Source organism: Nicotiana tabacum, chromosome 20, assembly GCF_000715075.1.
Source record: "Nicotiana tabacum cultivar K326 chromosome 20, ASM71507v2, whole genome shotgun sequence".
Taxonomy (NCBI): domain Eukaryota; kingdom Viridiplantae; phylum Streptophyta; class Magnoliopsida; order Solanales; family Solanaceae; genus Nicotiana; species Nicotiana tabacum.
In genome coordinates, this window is record NC_134099.1 from 118,815,067 (window position 1) to 118,825,654 (window position 10,588).

The following is a 10,588-nucleotide window of genomic DNA, read 5'->3' on the forward strand; positions in this document are numbered from 1 at the left end:
TGCTTGAAGTCAAAGAGCTCACAAATCTTATTCATCAACCTATTGTCGAACGGCTTGCCATTATCTGTTATTATGTAACGGGGAATGACAAACGATAGATGATGTTTACTTGGATGAAACTTGCAACATTTTCCTTCTTTACCTCTTTAAGAGCAACAACCTCAGCCCATTTTGAGAAGTAGTCAGTTGCAACCAAGATGTATAGGTGGCCACCAGAGGACTTTGGCAGTGGTCCAACAACATCCAATCCCCAAGCGTCAAATGGCCAGGATGCAACAGTCGGGTGCAACACTTCAGGAGGTTGATGAATAAAATTCACATGGAATTGACAAGCCTTTCATCTTCGGGCGTAGTCCAAGCAATCTTTTACCATCATTAGCCAATAATATCCCATCCTTTTTATATGGAAGTGGAGCTTTGGTCCAGACTGGTGTGACCCACATACCCCAGAATGTGCCTCTTGTAAAGCTTGGAGTGCTTCTTCTTCTCCTAGGCATCACAAGAGCACCCACTCGAACGACCTTCTGTATAGAGTATCCTTGTAGTAAAGGAAGCGAGGCGCGCGACGACGGATTTCAGTCCTTCTCCTCAGATTTTCTGGAAGTATCCGATCCCATAGCATAAGTAGTCGATAATGGGTTGTCGCCATTCTTCTTTCTCAACTTCAGAAACAGCATCAAAGATGCTTGAGTTCGTTTTCTTCACCTTCAGCCTCATTTGGCGGTGGTACTACCCATTTTTGGCAGACAGTAACTTGCGCTTGGTCAGGCAGGGCTAATGATGAAGCTAGAGCAGCTAAAGCATCAGCCTTCTTATTTTCTTTCCTTGGCACATGCTGAATAGTTACATCACCGAGCCATCCCATCAACTTTTTAGCGTAATCATGATATGGGTGTAGTTCAGGCTTCTTGACCTCGTAACTACCCAAAAGCTGATTGACCACTAACTGGGAGTCACCAAAGACTTGCAATTGCAATTGCTTCATATCAACGGCCATTTCAATCCCAAGTATTAATGCTTGATATTCAGCAACATTATTGGAACAGAGTTGTGTCAAGGTGAAGGAGTAGGGTAAGACTTCACCTTGGGGAGTGACAAATACTACTCTAGCCCCGGCTCCCCCACGATGCTCAACACCATCAAAGTACATCTTCCATGGAGGTTGAACTTCAACGACCATTGCATCCTCATCAGGTAGTTCATTAGTTAGCTCCCAGTCATCAGGTATCCGATGATCTGCCAAGAAGTCTGCCAACGCTTGTCTTTTTACAGCCTTTTGAGGGATGTACAAAATCTCGAATTGTTGAAATTAGAGGTACTATCTCGCTAGTCGATCACTAAGAACAGGTTTTGACATCACGAAAAACAAGACGGACAACATGAGCTTGAAAGTAGTGCTTCAACTTTTGAATTAAGAAGATTAGCGCCAAATACAACTTTTTAATTCAACTCGTTAGGTGTCATCATACTGCTCAAGTAGTAAAGAGAGTTTTCTTTCCCCTCACTATTTTCTTGGGCCAACAGTGCTCCAACAGATCTTTCCTGCGCTGTAATGTATAGTATCAATGGCTTTCCAGGTATAGGAGCTGCTAAAACTGGAGGCTTCATCAAGTAGGTTTTGATACTTTCAAAGGCATTGCTACAAGCTTGGTCCCACTTGAAAGGAACGCCTTTCTTCATGAGACGACTGAACGGTTGGCACCTCCCAGCCAGGTTTGATATGAATCTTCTAAGGTATGCTAGCTTTCCTTGCAGACTTTTCATTCATGGATATCTCGAGGCTCGGGCATTTTCAAAATGGCATCCACTTTTTCTTGATCAATTTCGATCCCTCGATGTCGGACAATGAAACAAAGGAACTTTCCAGAAGTAACTCCAAAGGCACATTTCAATGGATTCATCCTAAGTTGGTATCTCCGGAGCAATTCAAATACCATCCTCAAGTCTTTCATGTGGTCGCCCTTCTCTTTTGATTTCACCACCAAGTCGTCAACATAGTATTCGACATTCTTGTGGAGAAGATCATCGAAAATATTCTGCATAGCCCTTTGGTAAGTAGCAGCAACATTCTTCAAGCCAAAAGGCATTACCTTGTAGCAATAAATACCCTTGGGGGTGTGAAACGCAGTAAGCTCTTTCATTTTTTGGTGCCATACGAATTTGGTTATAGCCCGACGAACCGTCCATGAAAGACATTGCCTCGTAACCAGTAGTAGCATCGATCATCAGCTCTGGAATAGGAAGCGGGAATTCATCTTTGGGACATGCATTGTTAAGATCCCTAAAGTCAACGCACACTCGAATCTGGCCATTTTTCTTCCTTACAGGAACAATACTTGAAACCCATGTTGGGTACTTAACTTCACGAATAAAGCCAACTTCAATGAGTTTGTTAACTTCAGTTTCAATCAGGGGAACCAAGTCCGGCCTAAAACGCCTTTGAGCTTGTTTAACAGGGCGAACACCATTTTTGACTGCAAGGTGATGGACTGCTACTTTCGGGTCCAAGCCAGGCATCTCTTTGTAACTCCAAGCAAAGACATCCTTGAATTCTTTGAGTAACTCAATATAAGTGCTCTCTTCATCAGCTTCTAGTAAATCACTTAGGTAGGTGGGTCTTGGTTCCTCATCGGTGCCAAGGTTAACTTCTTTTAAAGCATCAACTGTCGTCTTCACTCCTTCTTCAAGTTCAGGTGGAGCATCTTTCACATCTTCATCTTCTTGAGGGTCCCCATCATTGAAGGATATGTGATAATACGGCGAAACATCCTCCAATTCCGCATTATCTTCCATCGAAGACGAAACACCATTCTCGCCTTGTACAGTGACATGATACGAAGAACCTACACTTTCTTCATCTTCGTCATGTTCCTTAGTGTAGACCACAGTATATGGATTTACCTTCAGTACTTCTTCACATGAAACCACCAATTTTGTTTGTCGCCTCATTCTGGAAGGAACCAAACTTTGGAAATCCTTAGAGATCTCCTGAATTTTGGGTGAAGCGGGTGTTCTTGTATTTTGATGGTTTCTCTGGAACTTATTCACCTTCTTTAATGGACCCAATCTCTCAAATACAGAAGTTCTTACAGTTGATTTTCCAAGCCGATCAAAAACAGAAGGCCTGTTAGAAGCGGTAAATTCGTCTTCTACACTGATATAATTGCTACTCGCCCTTCTTATTGAGATGCGCACTGGTGATGATTGCTTGTATCCCAAACCTTCACGTGGTTGCCTCATTGGAGCTTCTGATGGGAGCTTCCCTAACTTTGACGGCTCATTGGGATTGTATCCAGCTTTTGCAAATAGCTTGTAAGCGTTAGGATCGAAACCTTCATCTATTCGCTTTGTAGGAAGTGCCACATTCTACAAACGATTTTGGGCTACAAACCCTGCAAGTGGCTTTGAAGACAACTTTACTGCCTCAATTCGTTTTACCGGAAGAGTTAACTCTCTTAGCGTCTTGGTTTGGAGATTATGTGATCCGCCGTCGTCTTTCTTCCTTTTAGGGACATATTGGAGCACGGTACTTACTTTCTTTCCATAAGACGCAATACCCATTTAATGAGATTTATTCACGTTGGCGGGTACCTCCTCAGTAACAGTTTTGGCTTTACCAATAGTCACATCAGCTCTTTTAGTTATGGGTTCGTCATTCTTGCTTTTCGTACCATCATCAACTTTCAGCTCCTTCATAATGCGGTTCTTCAAGTAGAACTTTGCATCGGCAAAGTGTGACTCAGCCTCGGTGAATGACTCATCATCAACAACTACCGTCTTCTCGACTTTACCCTCGTAGTATTTTAAACATTGATGGTAGGTAGATGGAACTACTTTATTCTCATGAATCCAAGGCCTCCCAAGCAAAACATTGTATAAAGTCTTTGCGTCGATCACATGCACCCATGCACTTGATTGCATATCTTCAATAGTGATTCCTAGCCTGATCGCGCCTATGGCTCTTTTCTCCCCTTGGTTGAATCCTTGGATCATCACACGACTTTCTGAGAGTTCGTTCAAGGGAATACCAAGTTCTTTCATAGTGTGGATTGGCAAAATGTTCACTGAGGATCCTCTATCAACCAAAATCCGATTTACCCTTTCATCGCGCATATAGCCAACCATGTACAATGGGCGGTTATGAGGAGTGTCACCTAGAAAAAGATCATCATTTGTGAACGTGACCGTTTCCTCACAAGCATTAACTTCTTGAGGAATGGACTCGATGGGCTTTTCTGAAGATGGTGCCAACGGTAGGTCATCACTCTTTTCTTCCCCTTTGTCAGCATGGCAACAAGAGGCATCAATACCCTCATGGGAAATCTTCATGCGGAACCAACTTGGTAAAAACTCCTCCAAGGTCACTGGATTTCGTGACTTTTGAGAATGGTGCATCTCCACTTTTGTTTTCTTCAAATGCCTAACTGGATTCTTTTTCGTTGGTCTTTTTACCATCATCTTCCTTGTTGGTTGTTCTATTAATTCTTTTCGTGGGCTCCTTTTGTGGTGCCTACGACGAGCCACCAATGTCTAACCTTCATCGTCATCAGGTTGATTGACTTCAACTTTGTCGCTCTCCAGTAATTCTTCATCTTTACTTTCTTTAAAACCACATAAGTCATCCGGACTGAATGAGCCAAAGGTGATAGAGACTTGGTTTGTGCTTGCTTTCTCATCTTTAAGAACGATCTTCTTTTCGCGAGCCAAATCCATGACTTTATCCTTGAAGACAAAGCACTTCTCCAGAGGGTGGATTACAAGTCGGTGATATATGCAGTAGTTAGGTCATTTGTTTTCCCAGCTTCATTTGGTCGCTTCATCTCCGGAAGCTCAATGAGATTTAACTCGAGGAGTTCTTCAAAAATGGCTGGCACATCAGAATCCAGGAATGGGTACTCTTTTTCCTGCATTTCGTTTAGAGTCAACTTTCCACTTGGCTTGTCTTGAAAAGAAGTGGATTTCATACTCTGCTTCTTGCTCACCTTCGTCGTGAACTTCATAGGTGACGTATTGACATTCATAGTTTCTCTGCTTTCAGACTTGGGTACGAACTTGCCCCACTTCCTGACTTCTTGCTTGTCATTCACTTTGCGAGGTTCATAGATGGGTAACCTTTCATTTCCAGCGGAGGCCATGCTCAATTCCATGTCATAGGCACGAGTTGCAAGTTCTTCAAATGTGCTAGGCTTGATACCTTGCAAGATGTAGCGCAATCCCCAATGCATGCCTTGGATGCACATCTCTATGCCTGAAGCTTCACTAAGACTGTCTTTGCAGTTGAGGCTTGCGTTCCTCCAACGATTGATAAAGTCGATAACTGGTTCCCCCTTTCGTTGACGAGTATTTGTAAGCTCTATCATACTCACCGTGCGTCTTGTGCTATAAAAGCAATTGAGGAACTCTTGCTCTAGTTGATCCCAGCTGTCGATAGATCCAGCCTCGAGGTCCGTGTACCAGTCAAAAGCATTTCCTTTTAGCGAGCGGACAAACTGCTTGATGAGGTAATCTCCATAAGTTCCAGCATTGTTGCACGTCTCCACGAAGTGCACAATATGTTGCTTTGGGTTACCTTTACCATCAAACTGTTGAAACTTCAGAGGTTGATAGCCAGCAGGCATCTTCAACATATCGATCCTTGCAGTGTACGACTTTGCATATGTAAGGGAGGATTTGGCAGCAACTTCATATTTGTTCTTAATGGTTCCTTCGATGAACTCTTTCAGTTGATCGATTGGAATCATCCCTTCAGATGAGACAAGGATAGCCTTAGTGGATGCTGCTTGTCTTGGGGGAGAGCCACTCTCTAGAACTTCTGAGAGCTTGCCGGGTGCATGGGTAGATTCTTCTTCCATCAAGATTCCCACCATGTCTGTTAGCTTGTCAATTCTAGCTTCTTGATTTTGTATGCATTTGGTCAAGCCAGCGATTGCTTCCGTCAAGTTTGTCAACTGCTACTTTGTAGATGAAGTGTTTGTCACCATGGCTTGCATGATTGTCGTGGATGACGGAGAGTAGCATGGATTTTCATACAGATTGATCCTTGACTGGCTCACGCTATGTGGTGTAAGTGGGGAGGATCCATCGCTTGAAGCATCATCATCTTCCTTCACAACAGCGTGCTTGGAGCCGGAGAGGTCAAGCAGAGCAAGAGTTTTCTTGATCTTTTCAGCAACATCGCCTCCTCCTTCAGATGCGTTTGTGGAAGATCGTGGTCCTTTTGAGGATGAAGATTCGAAAACAGGGGTTGATGCGGACGACACTTGGGGTGCTTGTTGTCCTAAAGAGCTTGCTTTGCTCCTCGTAACTGGTCCGAAGCTTCCAAAGATGACATCGAGGATGCTTTCCACATCTGCATAGAACCCGGAGTTAGCAGCCTTGGTGGATGTTGATCTGGAGTTGATTTTCTTCGAAGCCATTTCAATGTTCTTGAACTTTAGTGATTGAAAAGTTGAGATGAGAGGTAGAGATTGTCCCACTGGGCGTGCCAGAATTTGTAGACAATAAATTTGCGTCGATAAAATAAAATCAAGACCGAAAAATATCGCAACAATCGTAGTATTTGATTTCAAATAATATGAGTGTACAATCTCTATGAATCCTCTGATTCTACTTTTCAATAGTAAATAAATTCAAGGACCTTTGAGCTTGATCTTGAATATGTATTTGTTGCCTCGAACGATGATCTTGTTCTTGAGATTGAGCTTGATTGCTTGAACTTGACCTTGATTTGTTCTTCGTTCTTGAACTTGCACTTGATTTCTTGAACTTGAACTTGAAGCCTGAAACTTGTGGAGGAATTTGCAGCGTTTGATCCACGAGCTCTTTCTTGCTTCTTGTTATAACTTCTGGTGTCTTTTTTGAGTTATGAAGACCCCTATTTATAGTTGTGGAAGGGAAGAGTTGTGATAAGAACAAACTCTTTCCGACTAATCAAATTGAAGTGTGACATGGCTGCATTTGATTGGCCAAAACATGTTACTTGCACACGTGGCGCGATTTCATTGGCCTTTTAGCGTGACTGGACATGCCTTGCCATTTTGACATGTGGCATGGTCCTATTGGCTCTTCCGCTTGACTTGGCGTGCCACGTCATTTGACATGTGGCACCAAACTGGGCCTCTAGGAAGATGACTCTTGGGCTTAATGAAGTGGGCTCATCACTTCAGCCCGATTAAATGGGCTAGCCCAATGGATTAAGACTTATTTATTCAATCCATATATGTTGGACTTATATAATTAATCTAATTATATTAGCCCATATATTTATTTGGATCAATATATCTTGAATTTAAAATATAGTCCAAATTCTTTTAAGGATTTAAAATTTATATGCCTACAATCCTGACTTATCAAACTAGATACATTACATAAAATAAAGAAAATCGTAAGAAACGTATATATGAATTAATTATGTTTAATTTAATGGTAAGTCTTATATAAAAGAAAAATATCATGCAATTGTTAATTTAATATATGCACCAAGTACGAAAAAGTATTTCCTCTCCTTTTGTGCTACTTCTGAAAATAAAACCAGCTCAACCCCTCTTAAGGGAGAAATTGAAATCTATTTTTTTCCTGCTAATTTTTCTTCTTCTGTGGGGTGAGTATATGAACAGTAGAGAACTATAAGATAAAAGAGATGACGATGGACGTTGGGTATTCTGAATTTAAGTAGTGTAAAAAGTAGTTAGAATAATCAGATCCCAACTTTAATGTCAATAAACTCTATGCTGATGGGTAGAGTTGATGATATGGGCTTGGTCCACTGTGTCATCCAGGCTCGGCCCGTGATTGAGTAGGATTGAGATATGATTTAGAGTCCATTTAAGAATGAGATTAGCCCGGCCCAAGTAAGTCTGTGGCTCCTGAGGCTTGATCGAGACTACTAAAAATTTCACGGGGCTTTTAATTTGGTCGTCCCCATTTAATATGTACCCGCTTTTTTAATGGATTTTTCGTTACTATACAATATTTGAATCTTATTTACCATAAGAAAAATTGGGGGAAAAAATAGAGAATGATAGTATAGAGAGAGAGAGACGAGGGGAGAGAGTGGGCAAATATAAAGGGATAAGAAAATAATTGATATTCCTTATTCAATTCCTAATATAAAGAGATACTCATTTAAAATTTATTTGTATATAATTTATAAATTGTACATGACCATGTAATTAAATTAAAACTTGAGTAGAGAAGATAATAAGGTTTCAAATAGTGTATAAAAAGTTAAAAATCACTTTCTTAACCCAATATAGAGGCACTTCAGATTTCTTCCGCTTTTTCTGCTTCTTTCGCTTCTCTTCTTCTCTTCCCTTCTCCAGAAAAGCTTTATAGGTTATGTTGTATTTACTGAGGAACCCACAGGTCTATTCCTTTCTCACCATCCGATTATTCTTTTTTGTACTGTGCTAGTTGTTTGCACCATAAAACAACTTTAGCTCAAAAATGAAGAATTTCGAATCAAATCCGTTAGAGAGAGCATGGTTGATGCTAATTAGTAAATCTTATACCAGAGAGAATTGAAGTTAAGATTGCTTCAGGCGAACTTCAGACGCGATTCTGAAGCTGAGCGATAGAAGAATTTTATATTCAATTTCCTAAAGTTGCACTGAATCGATGGAAGAACTTGAGATCCGACTTTCTGAAGCTGCATTGAAGTAATGGAAGAACTTTATATCCGATTATGAAGTTACACATTGAAGCGATAGAAGAACTTCAAATTTTACAAACCCTAAATTTGTAATTTCAGATGTAAATTCTGAAGTGTATTTCGAAGCGGATAAATTTTATAAATTTTTGTGCAATGCAAGATTCAACGTTGACTCCAAAATCGGGTATATTTTCTCTTTCGATTGGGCCTAATAAAACATATTCAATTAAAAATAGAAGAATTAAATATAAAATAAAAGTGTTAAGACAACAAATTTAAATATGCTTAATAAAGATGATGTGTTGGCGTTGGATGTGCCATTAATGTCATGGAAGTTTCTTTGAGTATTTTGTTTTGAATTTTGAATTTTAATAAAAGGAATATTATCTTTCTTTTATTACTAATACTTTATTATAATCCAATGTCAATAATTGGACAAAACAAAAAAGGGAAAATGACGACCTCGTTCTTATTTGACAAAAAGGTCTTACGTCGGAAAAGTCTTTGGTAGACGAAAGTTTTGGAGGTTTAGTGGGCTTTTGCACATAAGAATGGTAAAATTCCAAAAAAATTTAAAAAAAGAATTTAAGTAAAAATGGTATTTGAAAATTAGAGTTGTGTTTGGACATGAATAAAATTTTGGGTTGTTTTTGAAGTTTTGTGAGTGAAAATTTGAAAAACAGTTTTTTAGAACTTTTTAAATTTTCAAAAAATTTCAAAATGCATCTTCAAGTGAAAATTGAAAATTTTATGAATAAACGCTGATTTCGAAAAAAGTAAAAAAAATTTGTGTCCTGGGGAATTTTTTTTGCTATAGCTTGCACGAATTTGTGTTATTTATAGTGTAATTTTTTGCTATAGCTTGCACGAATTTGTGTTATTTATGGTGTAATTGATTAATAATACTCCTTCCATTTTACTACTCCTTCCGGTCCACAATAAGTGATCAATTTACATTTTTATTTTTGGTTCAAAATAAATGTCCATTTATATAATCAAGAAAAAATTCAATTTATTTTTTTAAAATTATCCTTATGTATGTATCCCTAAAAAGTCATTTACTCATCACATTTGAAAAGAGAAGTAAGTGCTACTATAACTACGGTGCAACATTTAATGAAGGGTAGTTTAGTCACACAAACTATTTTCGTCTAGAATTTAGTATTTTCTTAATGAGTGTACCCAAAGCAAATTGGTCACTTATTGTGGACCGAAGAGAATACTACTTTTTATAGTCGATTTAAAAGAGAATATCACTCTTTTATTTAGTAAGTTTTTAATTTCAAGATTTTCATTTTACATTTAATGACACTTGTATCGTAGGGATACCATGATATATTTAATGCCACAAGATTTAAAAGATGTTTTTGAAATATCATACATGCATTTAATTTAAGATCATAAAATTCAAAGGGTATTTTTTATATGTTATACATGCATTTAGCTTAAAAACACAAGATTCAAAGAGTATTTTTTATATATTTAATTTAAGATCAAATGATTTAAATTTCTTAATATTTTAAAGCTCTATGTCTTAGTCAAGCTAAAACACGACAGAAATAATAAGAAATATATATGAATAATTATGTTGGGATGACCGGTGAGTATATGACCAGTGGAGGACGATAGTCGGTGTTACGGATGGCAATTGGGGCAGGGCAGGGCGGGGCAGGGCAAACAGTAAACGGGGCAGGGCAGGGAAATATGTAAATGGGGCAGGGCGGGGCAGAGCAGGGCAAAACTATATTTTTGAAAAAATTTAATGGGGCAGGGCAAGTTGTAGGTCAGCACCTTGCTTACTTTATTGTCCATGTCTTATTTTTCATAAATTGATATTGAAGTAGCTAGAGGATGTCACATACGCAAATTTGGAATAATACCTTTAAAGGATGGTAGAATTTTCTACATATTAATGAATGTAACATGGAAGCTACAATT